This window comes from Diuraphis noxia, unplaced genomic scaffold (genome assembly GCF_037042655.1).
Source record: "Diuraphis noxia isolate RWA-SAM2 unplaced genomic scaffold, SU_Dnox_SAM2 contig0002, whole genome shotgun sequence".
Lineage (NCBI taxonomy): Eukaryota > Metazoa > Arthropoda > Insecta > Hemiptera > Aphididae > Diuraphis > Diuraphis noxia.
Genome location: NW_028301712.1, coordinates 65,571,534 through 65,597,148, shown reverse-complemented (window position 1 = coordinate 65,597,148; position 25,615 = coordinate 65,571,534). Strand labels below are relative to the sequence as shown.

At 29.7% G+C, this 25,615-nt stretch overlaps 1 long non-coding RNA gene across 1 annotated transcript; it reads left to right on the top strand.

Annotated features, from left to right (window-relative positions):
- The first annotated feature begins 577 nt into the window (after positions 1–577).
- On the top strand, positions 578–5,742 carry LOC149058801 (uncharacterized). The gene is made up of 2 exons (XR_016190489.1): positions 578–713; positions 5,010–5,742. It is a non-coding gene; the product is annotated as an uncharacterized LOC149058801 (long non-coding RNA).
- The last annotated feature ends 19,873 nt before the right edge of the window (positions 5,743–25,615 follow it).

Below are 25,615 nucleotides of genomic sequence, written 5' to 3'. Positions count from 1 at the left end.
AACTGTGTATGTGCGTGGATTACGGTCTTTATAGCCTTGTGTCCGTCCCTATCCTCTCCCGCGCTCGACCATTGTGCACATAATACGTGTGTGTGTGAGGCGCGGCTAACCCTTAATTAAATAGCACTCGGCGGCAAACTTTGCGGCTTTCGACCTTTCACCAGAAAATCTGACAAACTATAGTCCTTTTCCGACGACGTCACCTCTATACCACGGGTTTACTGCTTCACCGACAATTTATATAGAAATTACACGTGCATATAAAAATATGTTTATTATTAATATATGTGTTAGCACATGGGTTTGAGTATTCTTTAACTCAGGCACTGGCAACCCGCGGCCCTCGGAACTTTTTCCTGTGGCCCTCCAATAATTCATGGTGTTTAAAATTTTAATTTTTTAGTTTAAATTGTTATAAAATATATAAATAATATTTAATCATGACTAATGACTATTGTATAACAATGTGAGATAAGCTATGATCGAGAACGTAATCTAATCTTATATAATGTATATATCGTCGATTACGACAAATGCGTATCTGGTTATGGCCTTAGTGCAGTTCGTTTCAAAACATTCCAACGTGAAGTTTAAATTTCAACTGTTTTATAATAACCTATCAATTCAATGTCAAAAAAACGTAAAATTAGTGATGAACATCGTACATTCAACGAATCATGGACGGATTTATTTTTTTTTTATCAAAAATAAAGGTAAACTGTTATGTTTAATTTGCAAAAAAACCATTTTAACTGTAAAAGAGTATAATGTTAAACATCACTATGAAACAGAGCATAAATTAAAATTTGACACTCTCGCTAGTAATCTTAGACAGATTAAAATAATTAATTTTAAAAGTTCATTAACTAATCAACAAAATAGTTTTAAATTACAACATAATCAAAACGAATCAGGAGTACGAGCTAGCTTCGTAGTTGCTGAAATGATGGCCAAGTGTAATTGTCCATTCAACGACTCTGAGTTTATAAAAAAAATGTATGTAAGCCGTTGTAAATGAAATATGCCCTGAGAAAAAAAACAATTTGAAGACATCAGTCTCTCAGCTAGGACCTGTGTTAGACGTACCGAAGAGTTAGGAACAAATTTAATATTCAAACTGAAAGAAAAAGTTTCTAAATTTGATTGTTTTTCTATCGCAACTGACGAAAGTACTGATGTTTGTGATACTGCTCAGTTATTAATATTTATTCGAGGAATTGATTTGATAATATTTCTGAAGAATTAGCTGAATTATGTAGTTTGAAGGGAACTACAGCGGGAGAAGACTTATTTATCGAAATTGACAAAACATTTAAAAAACTTGATTTAATTTGGAACAAACTAGTTAGTGTTACTATACAGACGGTGGTAGAAATATGACTGGAATTAATAAAGGATTAATTGGGAGAATAAATGCGAAAATGGTGGAAGAAAGATATGAAGCACCTATGATATTTCATTGCATCATACACCAAGAGGCATTATGTTGCAAAGTTTTAGCATGGAAAGATGTAATGAATATTGTAGTATCGACGGTTAACTACATACGCAAAAATGCTTTGGCACATCGTCAATTTAAAATATTTTTGGAAGAATGCGATACTGAATATGGGGATGTAATATATTTTTCCGAAGTAAGGTGGTTGAGTAGAGGTGTGGTTTTGAAACGGTTTTTTATTTTGCGAAATAAAATAAATATTTTTATGTCAGAAAAAGGTAAAAATGTACCAGAATTATCAAATGAAAAGTGGGTTCTTAATCTGGCATTTTTAACTGATATAACAACTTTATTGAATGAACTGAATACGAAACTGCAAGCTAAAGACAAATTTTTGTCAGATATGTATTCAATCTGATTCAAATATAAAATCATTTCAAGTGAAATTAAAACTATTACACAAACATAATAATGAACAGCACTTGGATCATTTCGTATGTTGTAAACTTGTATTAGAATCAACCAAATCAACTTTAAATTTGGAAACTACAAAAATGAATTTTTTAAATATAGTTGAAAACCTACAAAATGAATTTTCAATAAGATTTTCTGATTTTTACGTACAAGAGAATAAAATCAAATTGTTTTAATATTTTAATTTTGTATGCGGCCCTCCATAAAAAACTGAAACAAATTATGGCCCGTGTAGGTAAAAAGGTTGCCGACCCCGACTCGGTAACGAGTTAAAGTTTAACTTAATTCGCGTTCATCGTCCTTCATACACGATTGAGATAGATTCGTATGTTATAATATGCAAAGACTAACGCATCCAATATATATAGGTACGCTGCAACGGCAGTATGGCACCATGCCAAATCGATTAAACATATACAATACCAATAGATACTTATATATTCTATATAACCACTAATAATAGGTTATTATCTACAATATACCATATCTATTTTGAAGGTAAGTACTGGGCGCATAAATTATTTATGCCTCTTATATATCTCTAATATGTATAAAAGTTATATAATATTATACTTATATATGTTACCTACACATAGTATATATATATCTAATATATACCTATAGTTAAATACATGTAGTTGCTTAAACAATTGATTATAGCCAATATATATTATTTTATCAAATTATAGAATACCTATTTACCTATCCATAATGTCTAAAACGTCAATTTTGTCCTCGTTTAATTTAAAAACAAAATTAATATAAACAATGAGCAATATTTATGGCACGAAGGGGAATAAATAAATTAGTATCATATAGGCATAATGTGTATATATATATATATACATTACCTTTATAGGTAATATATCTGGTATAGGTACTATATAAGCCTAACCTTATAAAAAGCTCTTAAAAACTTAATTAGAAAAATGTTTTTAATGATTGGATTACTCATTAATAAGAACAGACCTACACGATAACTTTAGAAATGAAATTATTAATTTCTGTAATGTTTAAGACTTTTAGTAAGTACCTATCATTACTCAGCACTAGTATTTACTATATACTTCAAAATCATATATAGGTACCTGATACATAATTTATACCACAAGATTCATTGTAGAAATTATAATAAATTATTTATAAATCGATAATTCACTTAAACGTCATATAATATAGTCGCATATTGTTTTTTAAATAAAAACCAATAATCATGTGTTCCTATATAGGTGTTATAATAAAGTCACATAAAACTATAGTTCTATTTAAAATAGTAACAAAAAATGTATACTTTTGTAAAAAAAAAAAAATGATACGAGTACTCATACAATAACTAAATTAAGACCAAACATTTAATTCTACGGTTTTAAAATAACAAAATAACAACAAATTGAGAGTGCCTATAACCGAAGAATAAACTATAATATTCCTATATAAATGTATTTAAGCATCATTAAGGAATGAAATTGAATATATGACAAACGATTGTAATAAATCAAATTATAATGATTTCATCAATACATAACGATAGAGAAGTAATGATGTATAATATGATCACAAGGCAGTCACAAAAGTTTCATATGAAATATATTTTAAGATCTGATAAGTAAATACGTATATTTATACAAATACAATGCATATTATGCATTATTCATATCATTGATATATTTATTGTACTACAATGTCTAATTCTGTTAAATAGTCTTTCGGTAGTTATACCCTGTGTAGTCTGTTTACACATAATAAGATATGATAATATTATGTCTAATAATTCAATATCTATCAGGTACCTAGAATTAATTGAAATCGAAGAACGAGAATATACATGATAAATATATATATATATATTCTGCGGTTACATATAAAGCAATTCTAACAATATGTAGTCTATATTTTTACCCGTGCCCGATCCCGATCATTTGACTAGTTAGACTATTTCTATATTATAATTTATAATTATCTACCCATTATTACAGTACCTTTACCTACAGTTGTAGGTATAATGTATAAATTATATAATACATAAATTAAGAATAGTCCATGCGTATATTTTCTCAGAAATCAGAACTAATTGTCATATGGCCATTTGAACATTTTGAGCATTAACTATTTTTGTTATCTATCAATGCATTATAATATACGATATTCGTTGACAAAATATCTCCGACCACAACGGTCTGTATTTCTGCATCATAAAACTACCCATCAGGCCAACCACGAATAAATGTTTTATTGGGATAGAAAAATCTCACTGATGACAGAATGCGTCGGTAGATTTTGCGGTCGACGACGCACCCAATATCGTTTGAAACCAATGTCCCGCGGTACTGGAAAGTGGAAATTCCACGAGCCACACTTCACCGGTGGCACTGTAGGTGGCAGGATGTGTCACAATGAGTGACGTTCGTTATTTACTGGTACCGAGGTAGAAACCTATGTATTTTATGTTGTACCACATAGCATAGGTTTTGTTAATCCCGTCATAATCAATTATGGTTGATTTAAAATTAACTGAAAATAAATTGCAGTTATATTTGTGACAGCTTATATATCATGCTGTTAGTTGACAAAAATAAAAATATTTTAACCTATCGTTACCTATTTCAAAAACCGCACGTATGGACCCCAAACTATATTATTTAGACGATAATTAATATAGAAACAAGTAATTACGATTTATAAAAAAAAAGCATTTGTTCGCTGATACGATAATAGGTACATCTCTATATTGACAACTCGCGTATGCGTATCACGTAATTGTATACTGCATCGAATAGTACCTATACTCCTGCGTTTACTAAATAACTTATTATTTGTATGTATCTTAATCGTATAATTTAATCGTAGATGGTTAATTTATGTTATCAAACATTGACATTGATAAGGAATAAGGGGTAGAAAAAAGTACCAGTGTTTGAACATTTAGAACAAGTATAATAATATTATGTCTTTGTAGTTGAATGGATGAGTGGGTGGTTACTAGTTGGTAAATTTGCTAGTGAATAATTTTTAGTTATATTAGATGAACTAATAATAACTATATTGTGATTGTTAAAAATGCGTCAAAATTCATATTAAACTTTTTTGTATATTTTAGGAAATGCACTTCCTGGGTATATCGTAGAAATTGTTGACACCCTTTGTAGAAAATCACATTGACTAGCCGCCAACCGCATTTTCCTCGCGACCACTACGCCATCTGACTCGGCGATTTCTTCAAGACTGACCTACGGCAAATAAAATATAAATAGTATGCTGCACCATGGTCAATATGGGTCAACTATATTTAAGAAAATTTAGAAAAGAAAACTTTTTTCAATATGCACATGATGTGGTAAGAAATACTCAAAATCAGGTACCTACCACAAACAAAAGTCATTCGTGGTCTACCGCAGCTTATCGTGCAGTAACCACTCCATTGTGAGATGACAGTATCATTTGATATTGATCAGTTCCAAATCTATTATTGTACTTCGTTGGTATTTGAATTGTAAATTATAAATACCTATAATAACGAGTAACGGCCAATGGCTATATTATATACGCGAACATCATTGCATCGTTTGAAATTTACTATTTGTAGAAAAATTCCGTGAGCACCTACCTATTACTATAATACTCATCTGAAACGACGCAGTGAGGTTTTCTGTTGGCTTGGTAATTTTTATGTAGGAACCATCGAAAAATTCTGTAAGTAAAACCTTCAATAATTATAATGAAGGACGATTGGATCAAAACCACTCCTCCGAAACTTTAAGACAAACAAAAAAAACTCATATCATTATTACTGTATAACTACGGCTAATACTCAATAAATAATTTTAATAAAACTAATGTATTTTTCATTTTATCTGTTATAAAATCGATGTAATAATGTTTACCTAAATCCGGCTAAATAACATACCAATACTACCACATAAAATTTTGTCCGATATTCTAAAACATCATTTAATTAAAATATTATGAGAGTTTTATAAGTTTAATATAACAAATCTGAAGGAAAAATAATACAAACATTATTGTAATACCTCATCATATTTTCATTTAATGGTGCTATATAGCCTATAGTGAGCTACATTTTGGTTTTATTATTTCACATTTCACTACCCATGTCTGTATATTTTTATTTTTGTAGTAAATGCTTTTCGAAGAAGCAACATTTTGATTTAAGATTTGTATAGAATGTATAAATCGATCACAGTCCTAAGATATAGAAATTTATGTTAAATGACTTAATAGATTTTCAGCAATATAATTCTCTAAATTAACAGTTACATAATGATTTCTATGGGTATTTTTATTTCATGTTAACATATTAACATTATTATATATAATATAGGTACTCGTGATTTCATTTAAAATGTATTTATTTAACTATTTTGAATAACCACGCCAAGTTTAAAATCATTCCCGTGCAAATAAGATGATTCATATTTATATGTACCTAACACCTATATTGTTCTAATATATCCTAATATTCGGATACGTATGTATATTAAATAGCAATACATAAATAAAATTTGTTATTTTACAGCCATGTTGGCCCACGATCAATTTTCAGATTTAATATGGTCAAAAATATTAATTATAGTAACTCCCTACTAACTGTATATAGGCATACTAGAATTAACTAATAGCAGTTTTATATTTTTATTTATTTATTCCGGCTAGAGAGCGTCACTGTTTTCCGCCAAAATCGACTTAACCGTTTATCGCCAGTAAAATAATATATATTAGAATCGGTCTTAACAACCTAATTTTAAGTATCACTGGAATACGTGTTCGTAAAATCATATATCTAATTAAAAATTGATTACCTAATTATTTTTGTATTTTGTTATTTTAAAAATCAATTATCAATTATCAATAACTCCACTTGTTTACATGGTATAAGAGGTTACCAAAATATAGAAATTGAAATTTGTAATGGTGGAAAAAATAATTATATATAAGTATTATTGTATTGGCTGTAAACAAACTTGTCGGTAAATGGTATAAGGTCGATTTTGGCGGAAAAGTAGATCACCCAGGTCAGATCAATACAATTAAAAAATTACAATAAATTAAAAATATATATTATAATATAGACTAATATATATATTACGAAGAATCATTAACATAATGATACATCCCACAAACTCTTCTAGAAAGTTCGAAATTATCTTAACAAGGTTCAGGATCGGATATACGCAAATTATTCATGATCATTGATCACCTATTGAGTAAAAATGTAATAAACTCTCGGCAATCTCTCGGTCACAACAGATCCTCAATCGTAGCTAGCTAATGTCGAGTTTATCATAAATAGCAAATCTTCAAAACAAACCATAAAAAACTGTTATAAATAAGTACAAAAATTTATTAATAATATTTTATTTATTTTAATATCATTAGAATTTAAAATTATGTTATCTTTGTATAATATGCCTAATACTTGTAGCCCGATAAAAAAAAATGGCTGATACGGGTACCAACTGATCTACAATCAATAATAAATCTAACGAAGGAACAATTTATCTTTTTAAATAATAATACAAAGGTATAATTAAAAATTGGTAACTTCTTAAATAAATAAAAAGATTTAAAAATGACATGTGTTTAAAAATTTTTAAAAAGTTTTTTAAGTGTAGTTTTTAGATAGGTGTTACTACACTTCTAGAGTTAGAATATCAGAGTTAATAAATCATAACTTAATTCATCATATTATTTGGTTTATCATACTATCCTTATTGACATTACTCCACTGGAATTATCTATACTTATAACTATTGCACATTTTAGTGAAAAATTGTGTTTTAATGCATGTACCTATATGCATCAGTTTTTGACGCATTTCGGCTTTCAGATGTGTTTTATAAAAACAACTTTAATGTTAATTATATATATTTTAATTTATGTTTTAAAACTCTTTATTTTTATATTTTAGAAATTTAATTTTACGAAAAATGCATGGTACAACTCCGCAGATATACGTATGTTGCCTTGTCATTTAATTGAAGTGCACTTGAGGGATAGGTCACTGTAATAAAACGAAACAACGAATTTTTGTAATTTTTATCGCACATCAGTAAAGTTTTATGTTTAATCAACCTATAAACAAATTTCAAAGAAGAAAATGAGACAATTAATAAATTGTTTGGCTTATAATAAAATGTTTTCATATAATAGATGACATGCATTATGCATATAAATTTAGTAGGTCGCTAGTAAAACATTGGTTGGCACCAGTTATCTGGTAAGTCACCTGATAAACGAATATCAAAATCATTTTTGTTGAATAATAAATTAGGTAAATATAATTATTTATTAAAATATTCAATATAATCTATACAGTTATTGTTTTAAGTGGGTACACTAATTATCTCGAAAAGTATTTACTTTTTTCAAAATATTTTTTTACATGGTTTCGAGTTGTTAAAAAACCAACGTTTTTATTAAAAAATTATATTTTTAAATATTTTTTATCCTTATCAATTTTTAAGTTTTTTACTTTTTTGAATGAGAACATAGAGTTTTAATTTCATATTCCAAAGCAGAATATTTTTCTAAGTATTTTGATACGTAAAAATCGAATTTAGGACGAGTAGTTTATGAGTTATATGTATTTAAAGTTTAGACAAGCGGAGTAGTGGACAAACATTTTGCGGGGTAACCCCGTACCACTCCACTCCGCTCATCAAACTTTAAATACCTATAACTCGTAAACTACTTGCCCTAAATTCAATTTTTATATAACAAATTACTTAGAAAAATATTCTGATTTGGAAATTGGAATATCAAATTAAAACTACATGTTGTCATTCAAAAAAGTAAAATACTTAAAAAATTATAGGGATAAAAAAATGTTAAAAATATAATTTTTTAATAAAAACGTTGGTTTTTTAACAACTTGAAACCATGTAAAAAAATATTTTGAAAAAAGTAAATACTTTTTGAGATAATTAGTGTAACCACTTAAAAGAATCACCCTGTATATAATATTTACAGAAAAATGGTTAGGTTAAAAAAAATGAAGTGTTTTAAAATAAATAAGCCTTCTCCTCTTCCTATTATAGTCAAATTTTCAATAATTCTTAGTAAATGTAATTTGTGTTTAGTTCTATGTAATACACGTTTTGATGTATATTCCCATTAATTTTAACTGAGTAAAACAATATATTATGTTCGGAAAAACTTTCTAAAGCTTAGGTTTATATGTCAAGCACGATACACGTCGTACTACATTATATATACGCACAGCTGTAGTCATCGCAGACATAAACGAGTTAACTATTATTGGAGTTTTTTTTTTTAAATAATATTACGTGGAATAGCAGTATGGTACCGATATAAGATATTCAATGTGCGTAGTTTACGCAAAGTTCCGTGAAAACGATTATCTATTCGGTCAAACGATATTTTGAAAAATGTTCGTCGTGATGGTAAACGAAGATGGTTATAATATGGTTGTTGTGTATCCAAATATAATACAAAATATTACAATATATTAATACCCATCATATTAGAGAGCATTGATATATCAAGCTCTATATCTGCTACTTTATTCCGAAAATTTTATCTCGACAATAACTATAATATAGTGCATTTATTTTTCTGGTGTTGAACGTACATGAAACGTTCTATAAAATATCCTCCCCGAGATGGCGATGAGAAGATGTGCTCGCGGTAAACTGAATGCCGCTGAGTCCGAATTTCTGAAGGGTGCGAAAAATTACGAGGAGCGAGACTTTACCCATGAATACGACTATATTTCTGCTACCATCACCACCACCACCATCTACTACAAGTCTACTACTACTACTACCACATACATGCTACCATCTTTACTACTGCTATACTACTACTACAACTACCACTATTATCTACTACAACTACATATTATATAATATACAATATACAGTTATACGACGTTGTCGGGGACGACTATACGACGACTACGACTACGACGACGACGCGTCTACTCTGTCGACGACGGCGGCGGTGGCGGCGGTGGCGGCGGCGGCAGCATAGCAGCAGCCGGGGAGGCGCATCATTAATCACTCGCCGCCGCCGCCACCAGCCTCTCTCTCTCTCGGTGCCACTGCCGTCGCGCCGCGGTGTATCTCTCTTTCTGGCTCAGCTGTTTGGTTTCAGATGGGACCGCCGAGCGTCTGACGGTTTTCAGAAAGAAAAAAAAGAAAAGAAAGAAAAAAACTAGAATCAAAAGGTCTCCTCCCTTCCGCCACAGCGACAGCAGTCTTCCTCTTTCTTTTTTTCTCTGCTCCCTTGTCCCCTTACCCTCTCCTCTTTTTTCTCAATCCGAGGGAATACATCCACCCTTGGTACAAGCAAGTAATGTAAACGACGTGCGCGCGAGCGCTGGTGTGCGTGTGCGTGTACCTATATAGTGATGAGCGCGCGCACCAAACTAAGTGGTAAATACCGTCGTGATCGGCGTCCCACGAGAAAAGACCTAACCCCCTGACGGTGGTATATATCTACAACTACAGAGCGACCCCGAGCCAAATAAGACGTCTCTCTTCCTCGGTTTGCACGCATCGCCGCCGTTTCACGACGATTATTTGTACAATTGTGCACCGCACCGGCATCGTGATGTAATAATAATAATAATAATAATAATAATAATAATAATAATAATAATATATCACGGTGTGATGGTGGTTGCGTAATGCGTGTATTCGATTTTACGGACGCGCCATGCATCGATCGATTAGATATTAATATTATGTATTGTAAAAATGTATAGAACTATTGGCTGTTAAATACGATTTTTTACGGATGCGTGACTGCAGTTAGAGTGTGTGAAAACGCGTTTGTTATTGACCCTACATAGACCAACGGAAAAACGCGTTTAAAAAACAGTTAGAAGGATTTTTTATAATTAAAACGATTAGAAATATTCGTGAACGTATATTAATATGTAAAACGTAATATATATATAAGTAGGTTTATTTCTAGTGCATGTAACAACTGACAAAATTTAATTACATATTTTATATTAATAAATGTTGAGTTATGAGATCTAATATTTAATAAATTCCATTTTTTTGTCATTGTTTGGCGTAGTTTTCTTTGTAGGTAAAACGCGTTTAAAAAACAGTTAGAAGGATTTTTTATAATTAAAACGATTAGAAATATTCGTGAACGTATATTAATATGTAAAACGTAATATATATATAAGTAGGTTTATTTCTAGTGCATGTAACAACTGACAAAATTTAATTACATATTTTATATTAATAAATGTTGAGTTATGAGATCTAATATTTAATAAATTCCATTTTTTTGTCATTGTTTGGCGTAGTTTTCTTTGTATATATATGTACAACTTCGAATATAGGTATATGATATAAAATGGTCTGATAAGTTATTTATTTTAATTATCCTTTCCTTTATTGCATTTTTATTGATTTCAGTTAACTTTTTTCAATAACTAGCATAAAAGTGTTATGAATGTTTAGTGGTACCTATTATGATTGGTAAAGATACACACCCACACACCTATTTATATTTTTAAATAATAATACGACACCTATGAGTGATAAATGAATAAATGCGATAATGATTACTTACTGATATGTTTTTATACGTTATGCATAATAACTGGTATATGCATATATTATGTATTCATTAAAATATAGGTATATATCACTTTAGTGATTGAGTAGCTTTAAATTTCCACTTATTTGTTTTGTATAGCTGCAGGTAACAATAAGGCAATATAAACAACCGATTGTTGTCCAAGTTAACCTTATATAGTTGGTTTATAAGTACCTACACAACTACACCTAACCGGTACTACCTATATACCAACCTGTTTAGACTATAACAAGCCCTGAGTGAAGTGTAGATGTTAAAGTAAAATCCTTAAACCACACCAAAAACATTTATGCCGTTAATTTCATTTTTGTGTAAATGAATAATATTTTAAAATGTTCATTTTAATTTATTTTATTCTTGTACTTAGTTGAATTTTGAATTTTTATACTAAACAGTTTTTTAATGTATAACCAATTTTTTCTAAACGTTATTATTATTGTTGTTTTAGTTAATTTTGTTAGAGTTTTTAATGTAATTTGTTAAGGATTTAAAGTGTTTTATAGACTTTACAAAGTTATAAAGTATTTATTATTTACCTAATTCCTAATTGGCTAATTAAATCTGTTTGTTTTTACCATTTAGTATTTTAGTTAGCTAAAATTGTAGTTCAAAAGACATATTTATATTTTAAATCGTTTTAGCGATAGGGAGTACAAGTTTTTTATAATTTATAAGGTATATCCACTCGGGGCCTTTTATAAAGTTTAAGATATTATAAACAAGTTTTAAAGTATATAATATATATATATATATTATAGTGGTGCGCTATATACGTTTAAACAAAAAAGGAGACTTTCATGGCGGGCGCAAATAGGACACTCCCATTTTATCATGTGGGTAGTATCGCAAATCGTCCCCTTGACGTGTAAACAGCAAAGAGGGAAAAATCAAAAAACGGAGGAAATTAGGGAAAAATATACTCATGCTGTGAATATACGTGTACACCATTTCGTTGTAGGTACTTAGTTTTATGTATACATTTTTTTTCAAAATCATTAATATGGTATGCCAAAAATTTGGAATAAATATAATGTTTGTTGGGTTAACATTTAACTGTTTATAATACTACATAATCGTAATAATTATTATTATTATTCATATTCGTAGAGTAATCGTATATCGTTTATTGTTTTGTCGAACGCATCGCGCTGACGCCGCTGGCTGGTATAATAAAACGTGAACTAAAAACGAATACCTACGTTGTAAGTACCCGCATAAGATTATAATTTATATTACACTTCGTGGTTTTATATAATATGATATGATAATAATATAATAAATTATTACCACGCCGGGGTTTCCTATATAAACATAATATTATAATTTTACCCTTAGTACTAGGTATATATATATATATATATATCATAAATATATTTGTATTTAATATAATAAACGGTCGTTGGTATATTATTTGCTAAGTTCATATCACTACTAATACACTATAAACGTCGTGTACGAAATTATATGGGGCACATAATCACATTTTGGTATAGTAATAATATATACTATCATAATATATGTGTGTGTGAGTGTGTGGACAGGGTGTGTGTTATACTCGGTGGTTACGGTCGCGGGTAAAGGGTGCGGTGGTGCGCACATCAAGAATCGCAACTGTCACGGTGGAGATATGACAATCCCAGGAATACGTAAAACTCTCGGGGGACCCAACGTATGAAAAATGGATTTGACGACGTCAGCGGGCTGTGCGACGGCGGTGGTGGCGCGAGGCGGTGACGGTGGAAAACCGCGGTAAAACGACTCGGGCGTCTATATAAAGCTTTTAAATCCATCCAATCCAATTTTCTTATATGAACTATATATAGTATATACACTATCACTATGTCACCGGAACGACCATTTTTCATCGCGCGAACAATGAGCAGACAACTCAATCAGCCTGATTGTACGCCTCCGGGATAAAAAAAATAATAATAAATAAATAAAGAAAAGAAAATACATATAGAATAACCTCGTGCGCAGCCCGGAAAAGTACCTATACAATATCCGCTTTTATATACATATATATATATATATATGATATAACTATAATATATTCTGCTCGAGTTCTCTGTCATATAAATTATAAATACATAACCATCGTTCGTCGCAAATCAACTATTTTTTCTAGTTATAATTTTCTTTTCTCTCAATGTTCTATATAATATTTATTATATAATATTTCAATATTCTTTAGTATTATAGTTATGTAGGTATATCTTTACGACAACAAAAAACCGACGTTTATATTTTAGAAATTACCTATTGATGGGTATTGATTTTTTCTTCGTCGATCATTAAAGGGTGTCCAATTTATTTATCCTGTTGAGTGTTTTGGTAAGTGTAAATATATGTTTATATAATATGTATCATGTTTATTAACTACACGAATGTACAATGATATTATAAACAAAAATAAACACATTGATTACCATTATCTATTTAACTGTTAAAATATTTTTAAGATTAATCTGTATATTATAACAAGTTTTAATATTTATATAATATATAGGTATTATGTAATAGTTATTTGTGTCATATTTGTTTTACAAAACCATGACTTATAACCCGAAAATTATTTGTGAAAAACTTTTTAAGACAATTCAAATGGTTCAAAAATTCGACTTATAGAATTCCGCTCAAGTTGAGAGAATCTTAACGAGCCTAGCTGGAAAATTATAACAATTCAACTGTAACAGTATAATAGATAGGTACATAGATATATTATGTATAGTGAGAAAACCACTTGATTTTGAAAAAAATTAAGCGAGGTACGTAAATGGTTAGGATATTTAATGATATGATATTTTAAATTATGGATCTATAACTCTGAATGTCAAATTTATTCAATGAGTTTGTTGTTTTCATATGACGTTTATATGAACCACAAATTTGTGAGTTTAAACAGTATAATAACAGCCAATAGGAAATAGGTACTAAAAAATGTAGTAAGTATTTTTTTTTAAATACATTTTCATAATATTATCTATATATTTATATAAACATTGTAAACTGAATAAAGCGAGATAACTACCCAAAATATTCTACAGTATCTGCAGTTTATCCACATCTTGTTCTTATATAATGTTTAATAGGTAGATTAAAAGTTGATAAAATAATATTATTTTTATTTTATAAATTGTTTAATTTTATATTAACTGTTATATAATACATAAGAAGGTTTCTTAAAAAATAAAGAATCATTCATTTTTCTCACATTTTTATTAAAAATAAGTTTTTTTTATTCATTTCCAATTGCCCCTACAGTATATGACTGTATAAATTATAATGGTTCTCATTTGCCCCAGCTCAAGTATTGATATTGCAGGGGCAAATGTAAAAATGAATGATGATTAAATGGCAACGCAAAATAATAAACTTATGAGAACCGAAGAACAATTGCCCCAGAGTTTTATCATACCCAATGAACACAAACTAAAGTATTCATTTACATTTGCCCCAAAAATATCAGGGTAAATGTAAATGGATGGGGCAATTGTAAATCCGCTATATTTAATAAAATAATTGAAATTTTTTTAAGTGTAGAAATCAAATTATAGTCCTCTGATGTGCAACTCAATGATAAGTCTAAAAGACCAAAAAAAAAAATGTATCCTAAAAGCCATAGTTTAAGGCCATGTACAAAACTTGTAAATTTAGTTTACAATTACCCCACTTGACCCTAGGTCCCTACCTATTATTTGTTTGTATAATATGTTAGTTTAACCGTCGAAACTCGGAGTTTGTGTTGCTTAAATAACGTACGTAAACGATGACAATTCAATATTTACTTTTTTTCAATAATATCATCACGCGAAATGTATAAATAATGAGACTTAAATATACAGCAAATGGATAACGGGCATAATATTATAATCGATCATCACACAGCCGTGGCCGCCGATCGATCAACTGCTAGCAGTCGATCATAATATTGGTAATGTATAAATCCGTTTTTACTGTATTTTTGACTTTTGTCAATCTAACGTTCATATAATATTATATCATAACCAAACCATATTTCCGTACACCGTATTACTACAACAGCCACTGTAAGAAGAAATCCCCATAGGAGCAATACATGCGAAGATTCACCTGCCTGGGATTATATACTATATATAGGTAGGCATATATATGTATAAATGTGTTCACAGAAACTGGTCTCTACTCGTATTATTTCTCTCTCTCTCTCCCTTTTCCTGTATGTCTCTCTATTACACACACACATGATCACTACTATTTTCCCTCAGCCAACTGTTGTGACCGCGATTTTGCCGAGTCACGCCCATGCAAACGATAGCGCAGGATCCCCACGCGGCATTCGACCATCACTATACTGATAAAGAAAATAAATAAATATGGACCAAGAATATTCAAACATGTGGGTGACTCATATTATTTCAATATAATATATACATATGATGTATATATATGCGGTGTATATATTTTACATCGTTTGAGAGATGGAGGGAGCGGGAGAGAAATTCGTAAAGGAAAAAAAAATGTAAAGAATAAAAATCAATACAGTCAATCGGGCGCGGGGGACGCGACTTTCTCTAGAAACTTAAAACGCGCCACCGCTTTCGAGCGCAAAAGAAAAGGGGAGGGATGACGTCATTTCCACTCCATCGGGTTTGTGTATTTTCGAAGGTGGTGGTGCAGGCGGCCGCCGGGAGTCGCACGCGGCCAAAAGGGGATTGATTGACAGCACAATTGGACTTGGGGAACAATAATAATAATAACGACTCTGGGGCGAAAAAAGCAATATTATTGTATGGTACCATCGCCGTCATTGCTCCCGTACATAAAAATGGGGAACCACCTAAAAAAAAAAAAAAAACAAGAATATAAAGGAGACGCGGTTTAGAGGATCGTGACGAATATTGCATATAAATAGCATAATATATTATACATACATACCTCGTGCAGTGTACGATTTGTTTCCTTTATACATTCTTATATATGTTATAATAATAGGTATAGGTACCTATGTGCATTATACTTAAAAGTATTCTATAGAAGGAATATTGTGCAATCGATTTCCCGCTGTTATTTTGTACTATTAATACTACCATAGATGTTTATTATTTAGTATTGCCTACATTTTGAATTCTATTATAGAATTATCGTGTATTATATCTCTAATATAGGTAGGTACTTTCTCTATTAATAAGTTATGATATCAAATTGGTAGTTAACAATATATTTTCACATTTTATATTGTACACATAAATTATGTTTGGATAGTCACGACATTTAAAAATTCACTGTATTTTTATTTTCTATGATAATTTTATTGATCTACTATTAGTACGTATTATTATAGACAATCAAACTCCATGTTTCAATTGGATAATTTTAATAATTTATTTCATTTTATTTAACAGCATGTATATGATCTTTATTCTTTATTAAGAAACAAATTAGTTCTTCGGTAAGTATATTATAATATTGTCAGTAAGTGTGTTGATAAAACGTTTTTGCAGCTCCGATAAATATCAATAAAAAAAATATTTTCGCTTATTATTTCTATCTTTATCCTAAAGAAAACAAATTATGAGTAAATACGACCACTCGTTAATAACCTCATTTTTTATTAAAACTTTTTTTGTAGCAGTTTCCTTAAGGTTAACAACAATCGATCACCGCTGGAATTTACGTTCCATAAATATTTACAGGGTGATATCTTTAACGTACGCAATACTCATGCGTAAGTAAATTATTGAAATTTTGGAACCAATTTAATTTATAATGAATTTATCTTAATTATATTATAACTAAGCTGCTAACTTGATGCAGGCAATTCAGCTTTAGTACAACTAAAAGTATCAAGATTCGTTAGTCCTCAAATTATATTAAATTAAATATGGCAAAAAAAATTAGTTATAGGTCTATACTTATATACTATATAGTATTATATATATAAGATTCAGACTGCTAATAAAAAACAAATCGTTTTAATGTAACTGATATTTTTATAGAAGTGGGTAAACATAATATTAACAGTTTAAAAGACAAGCAATAGCAAAAATAGCAGAATATGTTTTAATTATATATATTTATAAATTATAAATGAGACAATTTAAAATAATTATTTTTTTTAAATTTATTTTGATAGAATTAGTATAGCTTTCGATAATAAAAGTATACTTTAAGCAGTATGTTAAGTATGTACTCATACCTAAATTAATCACTATTTATTCATTATTTCATAAAATATTCTAACTCTTTATCTATCATTAAAGTTTAGTATTTAAAAGCAATAAGAAATAAGTAGGTACTATTATTATAAAAATGTTTATGAAGTATATTGAACTTAATTCGTTTTTATAAAGCAACTAGTTAATTTATCACTAAAAATTAAAAATATATAAATATAGATTCAAAATAAAAACAAGGGACAGATGAAGTAGGTATTAAGTACATATAATTTTAATGGCTGTGTTTATTTAAATTCAATGAAAATTGTTGCATAAAAAACTGGTCTAATCAAAGAGACGCCAGACTAATGATATTTCTTCCATACTAGGTATTTCTAAGGATATTTTATGATATAATTCCATATCAGCACCTATATCCGTATTTTCTTAACTTGTGGTAGGTTGAACTAATTATTTGTCCAAAACAACTAGCATATAACTTATGATACGATACCGATATACCATGTACCATAAAATAGGTATACATGAATATAAGTCTATATATGGGGTCTAGGAAAGCTTAATACAATGAAACTAAATAATTAACTAGTCTAAAATGACACAAAACATTCAAAAAGCACATAATGTTGTTGTAAAAACAATAGATATACCTTTCTCCACTTAAAAGTTTTAGTATGAGAAATCATTTATCACTATTCGAGTAATGACAATTTTTAACTACTTTATTCATACCTATTTTTTAATTTTTTTTTTTTTTTGTAAAAATGAAGTGTGACGCGACAATATTAATTTATTGTATAAAATTAATATATGTATGAAAAAATGGTTGAAAATAACGTTAATGCCGTAGCAAATATCGTAATATTTTTCATCTAAAATAACCACTAAGTATTTTAATATATTATATTATAATATACAATGAGTAAGTATATATTTTATTGTAATAATATACTTGTATAAATAATTCGATATAGTAGATAGCGCTCCACATCGTCTCTCCGTGGCACATTTTTTGTTTTCCGCGAACGATAGAACGAAATACTTTTGAAAATTGTTTCTTGATAAAGTTTTCCTCGCTGAGACGCTGCCGCCGCCGTTTCAACGAACAAGAAAATCCGATAACGACCCTTTATCCCTGCTGCTGCATTCGCCCCTCCAACCACGATTCTCACTTCGCACGTGTAATTAAGTTCTAACTTCACATTTCATTTAATCTGCCACCGCCGCTGTTTTCGTTTCACTCGTCTCCCACAAAACTTTTCAGGTCTCGTCTATCTCGTTAACCAATTGATACGCGACGTGACACTGTAAATAATATAATATAAACTTGTGTATAATATTATTACGTAGGTATATCAGCATCAGCTTATTCCGTATAGAAAACGTACTCGTGGTGTTTTCAGTGTCATGATCCGTGAGAACGGCAACTGGATAAAAAAATATTACTGCTTCTCTGCGAGAAAACCAGCATTTTAATCATTTTAATTTCATACCGTGTGTAATAAAACATGTTTTTAATGTACAGTTTTATTAATGGAATTTTATAAGCTTATAGATTTTATCAGTTAATGAACAGAGTCAACAGAAATGGTTTAAGCCTTAAAACTTCAGTCGACGTATTTTTTGTATCGTAATATTGCAAATATAATACGGTAAATAAAATAAATCAATAAAGATGTATACATCTTAAGTCTTCACCGAATTCGGAAAAATTACATGTCATAATATATAATAATAATTAACTCTGCATATACTCATATAGCTAAGATAAACGCTTTGCAGCGTCTGTGTGATATATGTGATATACCTACATACATAATACATATATGTTTATTACTTTATTAATAGTTTCGTTTCGATGTTAAATCTTAAATAAATTCTCAAAAATGTATCCTTCTATATATCAAAGCTAGTCCGGTTCGACGGGACGACCACAGATTTCCAGATTTCCCTGTGGCCTGGACTGATTCATATCCACCCTATAATTGGCCAATTTCCTATCATGACTAAAAAATTTCCCCAGTCTGAAATATCGTTCCAGTCCATCCCTGCCTAAACAATGGATAGAACACTTTCAAATGAGCTATCGGTCTGACCATCTGCCACTCGTAAACTTATTTATATATTATATACCCATGAGTTTTGGTGCTACGTACCGCACACATTATACGACATTGGACTTTAGGCAAAGTTTTTCGATGTTTTGTTTCCGATGTGTGGCAAGTGTAAACTGTAGGTACAACACAATGTCACGTATGCATTACGTAAGCCACATTTCTTATGATCACGTGAATAAATTATGATGTATGCAATACACTTTGTTGCATTTTATATAATTTTTAACGTTTCCGAAACTTACGCTGGCGTTATAAAAACGCGCTGTCTAGTGACATCGCGTGATCGTCCATATTGTCATTATATGATGTAATAATATAGTATATTGTTGTCGTATGTATATACCTACGTATACATATTTATATAGAAATAGAATATTATCTTAAAATGGGTCTTCTATATTATATACATGTACCTACCGAATATTATTCTAGCGTCGGCGTCGTCGCTTGGAGATTTTAATATAAGAATCGGGTGTGGAGCTGAAACGCGCGTTAATCGTTCCGGTCGCAAAATATAGATATACATAATACATATACTCGTATATTATGTGTTTTCAATATACCGCGAACGCATTGTTTAGTCCTTGTTAGGGCTCATATACGTGTGAGTGCGAGCATATTGTGTATAATATATTATATATAATAATATAATATATTGTGTGCGCCTTACTCTTACGATCGCTGCATGTGATGGCAAGGGGGTGTCTTATTTACGGGCAAGGGTGCGGCGTAGTGCTGTGAAGCTCGCAGAGTATATGTTATATAGGTTGCGGCCATGGAGGAAAATATTATCTACACATACATACATATAATATATGTATATTCATATAATAATAATAATATAATATAAAACGATAATGCACGGTGAAACAAAATTCTCCTCTCTTGTTACGTCGACTACGACAACGACGACGACGACGACGACGACGAAAATAAACAGAGCTCGTTCGGTGTTTTCCTTTGCCGCCCGCTGCAGCGTGTATATAAAACGCGCGCGCCGTCGTCGTGTGTAATTAATCACTCGCGCGGGCGACACTTCTTTACACCGACTATGTGTATAATACGCCGCCGCCGCTCCACCATAATATCATCCTTCTGCAGCACCATCACGTAACTATAGACGCCGCCGCCGTTAAAGATGATATTGTAACCTTTTTTTTTTTTTTTAACAATTTATATTATTATATAATACAAAATGTTTGAAAAAATAAATCGATATTTTTGAGGGTTCGTTAAAATATTATCTATATCATCTCGTAGATAATTTATATTCGACCCGCGTGTAGGTATATACGATATTATAATTTTATTATTTACGCCTACCTATATAATATAACCACTCGTTTTTAAGGATTGTGAAGTAGTCAAGTTTCACGCATCGCCCGCGAGTGCATAATAATTATTTTGAAAGTAGGCAGGTACCCAACCCCCCAAAGTGTAAAACATCACCGATCATACCTTTCGCTGCATTATTGAAACTAATAGCAGCATTCTCATGGTCTAACATAAAATATATTATGTAAACAAAAAATATTTCACTGTTCAAAATGTTCGGATGAAATGGCGATACCATTCTTCTTTTTAATACAGCCGCTTATAACTTATATTATTATGTGTAGGTTATATTTTTATAATACTTATAATCATATATGTGCTTTAATTTGCACATAGATGTATATATGAGTTAATTTAAGTACTTTTACGAATGGACAAATGAAAAGTTAAACATTTTACCTAAATAAGGATATTATACGATAATTTATTTTTAGCTATGGATATTATATTTTTTAGGATAAGCCAATATTAGATATAGGTACAATAAAAAATGCAGGTGATTCCTAATATAAAAATATACTGCTATAAACCTATTGCCTATATATCAGCTGGGAATTCAATGAGCACAGAATATATTACATTAATATAAAATTGCTCGTCATCCATATCTATTGATAAAATGTAAATATCGTTTTATAAAACGACCATATAGGTACATCTATATTTTTAGCATTCTTTACCTTGAACAATAATGAAATTCCATCATTTCACTATCCGAATAAATTTTGATCATTGATCGCCATAAAAAAGGCATGAATATCAGAATATTATGTAATCACAAAGTCGGCAACGCGCGACGTTTTAAAGCTATCAAAAAATTTGTTATAATAAACCAAAATATAGCATTGTCCGTTAATCGTTATTGGAATTAAATTAAAATACGAAATACAATAATCAGTCAAATATTTAGGATATAATTGATCATAGTATCTCACACAATACATATAAAATGTAACGCAGATATATTATATACATCATATCATATTATATGTGTAATGTTAATGCATAAAGCATGATACATTTTTCGATTATGTTATTTATACTATGATAGTACGATATATTAATATGTATAGTATAATCTAATTTAAGGTATTATACGTTTACCATATATACTCAAATAAATATTAAATCGGGTATACCTATGTATATCGTATAGTTTATATATATGAAAGTAAAATATCATGTATTATTATTATAAAAGCACTCCCACTGAAAACTCATTACAAAACTGTATTTCGCATGGATGCAACGCATATATATATATATAGTCATATAGATACCTACTACCTGTGTAGTTTAACAAATCAACTCGACTCCTGCAGGAAAAAATGACATTTTTTTCAGGTGAATATTATACTTCGTGCACAGCAGACTAATGCTCGTATTATGTACCTTACACGATGCGTAATATAACACGAAAGACATTTATACATATTTATTACAGTATTACGCGCATTATAAAGTGTCCGGGGAAGTGGTATATGATTTATATCCTCTTTAGGTTTCTGTCGGCCACACAATAGAACAAGATCACTTCGGGAACCAGCACAATTTTATTGTCGACCATTTTAACAAGTTTTGTTAGCTTACATCCGTTGCTATTAGCACAATTCGACACAATGAAGGCGCGCGTGGAGGTTATATTCTATTCGCAAAACCACGTATCCATATGTTTATTATATTATATATATGTTGCTCTGTGGAATGAGGGGGCCATAAATAAATTGAATCTTTCTGCGTATATACGCACTGTAGCGTACATAAATATCTATAATATACAATACGCCAGTTTATATGCATATTTTTATCGTATAACATAATAATATTAATATACATATAATGAACAAATTATCCGATTTTATATAAGATTTAAGGAGAAGAGGAGAACATAATATAAACCATTGTAGAAATAACGTCAACAATAGGTACGCTCTACTTACATAGAGGATATTAAATTTTGAGTGGAGTAATATATCTATTTTATATTTCATATGAAATAAAAATGCTTTTTATTATATTTTAAGAATTTAAAAATTCATTAAGTAACTTACCGAGAAACATATACTTATATTTTAAATTGTCATTTTTTTGGTAACTGTATAGATATAATAATAATGGGAGTTAGATATTTCCATCACCACTGTAGGTATCTGAAAATACTGTTTATACTTTGCACCATAATAATAAGTATCTATAAATATTCGATATTTCGATTGCTAACCTAACTTGCGAGATTTGAAGGACTCAAATGACACTAATAATTTTTAGATATTTCTAACTAAACACCCGCTTCCCTAGTCTGGTAATCATTACTAAGTTTGAACACCGATCCATTGAAATCGCGTTAATACTTATTACACAGTATTAAATATTTAAATTTATTCATTTTTGACAAAAATAATACTTTTTTATATTATTTATTCATTTAAATAAACACCTATAGTAGGCACAAGTGACAAGTATAATATATTAGTAATATACTGCAGATATAGATACATCACACGTAATAAATATAATAGCACACATAAGCTAATTTATCTAGAATAACAAGATAATACAGTTTAAGTACATAAAATATTCAATAAACGTAATACGCAATATATATATATTATATATATATATCTACTACCACTAGTTTAATTATTGACGATTTATTACAATATTATGAATGTTTTTCTTAATAGTAAATTATATTATTATGTTATTTTTTTTTATTAGTAGGGACCCACGGCAACATAAGTCATTGGGCATGATGGCAAGATAGGGGTTATTTCTGTGTATTTCTTTGTAGGTTTTTGAGTTGGTATAGGTTGTAACACGTATTTATGTATGTGTGGCAATGATATGCTGCTAAAAATCTCGGGTGATCACCCATCCTAGAACCTAGCATCTGCGGTCGGTATACGTACGCTCAGTGCGTTTCCGCAGATTGAGCGTACGACCACAAATTATAATATAATTGTTTATAAAGTAGCTTAAAAAATCAATACTGCAACATGATGTAGAAACCGTATAGAATTATGTAAATAGCTGTTAATGAAGTAAAAAACTAAAATGGAATATATGGTGTGTATTTGTTTCTCATGTCTAAACATTGTTTCAATTTTCAAAAATGTACCGGTGTAACTACTGAAATTTCAAAAAAGATATCATTAAGACTAATAAGACTAACATTATAATAGCTATACTCGTATTTTAGATATTCGTATAATTTTCGTTTTTTTTTTTTATTTTTTATAAATGATAAATAAGCCTCAACATCTTAGCTAAGACCAAGGTTTTTATTGTTTTGTTTTCATTATAAATGTTAGTAAAAATAATTGTTCCTTGTAAAACCATTTGAAAATTCAAAGTTCTTCATAACATGCGCATGTTATTAGTTCCTTCAATAATTTAATAATAAACAAATACATAGACAGAAGACACATTTTTTAAAGTCACCACTGTTTTTCGGCACTGTACTAGCTGTATGAAGTTAAAATGTTAATTAAATTAAATATATATTTTTTTTTTTCTTTATTTGTAATACACAATCTGTACACAATCGGCACAATAAGAGTATGAGCTAAGACAATAAAAAACATGAAATTATGAGCTAAGAAGCCACCCACCGATGACACTTATGTTTTTAAATTATTTGTTTTAACTTAATTATTATTATTATTATTATTAAATATTATTTTTTTTTTTATTTTTTTTTTTTGTTAGGGGTTAAGTAGGTCTCTACACCATTTACGCTTGAGGCGACGAGGGGGATTACCAGGAATGGTTAAAGAAGCCAGATTTCTTACAAGTTCGTTTGGATGATAATTGAGGCGTTGGTGAAATCGTTTGTAATAATTTTTTGCTTCTTCCTGAATTGTTTTCATATGAAGGTCTTTATGTAGGGAGTGATTTGAGACATATAGTGGAGAGTTGGTAATTTTTCTTAGAATTTTGTTTTGGAAACGTTGAATTTTATTTAGATTAGATATTTTTGCGTTGCCCCACAGCTGTAGGCCATACGTCCAAATTGGCTTTAAAAGAGATTTATAAAGAAGTAGTTTAATATTTAATTTAGAGTGTTTGTTGTTGACTATTAGGGTTTTGATTATTTGTAAACGGGAATTTAATTGAGAAGTTTTGGCTTTGATGTGGTGAGCCCAGGTTAGACGGCGGTCAAGAGTTATGCCGAGATATTTAACGTTTGGGGATGAGGGGATCATGAGTACCAAAAAGCGTTACCTCTGGGCATGGTGCTAATCTGAGTGTAAATGTAGTATGTGCTGATTTGGCTTGGTTAATTTTAAAACGCGCAAATTAAATATTTAAATGTAAAATATTAATTTTAGTTATTTTATATTTATTAAAAAAAATATTAATTGTAGAAATTATTTAAATTTAAATTTATTTAAGTTTTCCAAATTAGATGTATTAAAATTTTCTATAAATGTTTCTTCTAATAGTTTTAAAAATAATTAACTATTTTCAAACTGTATTTACACCACGAACCG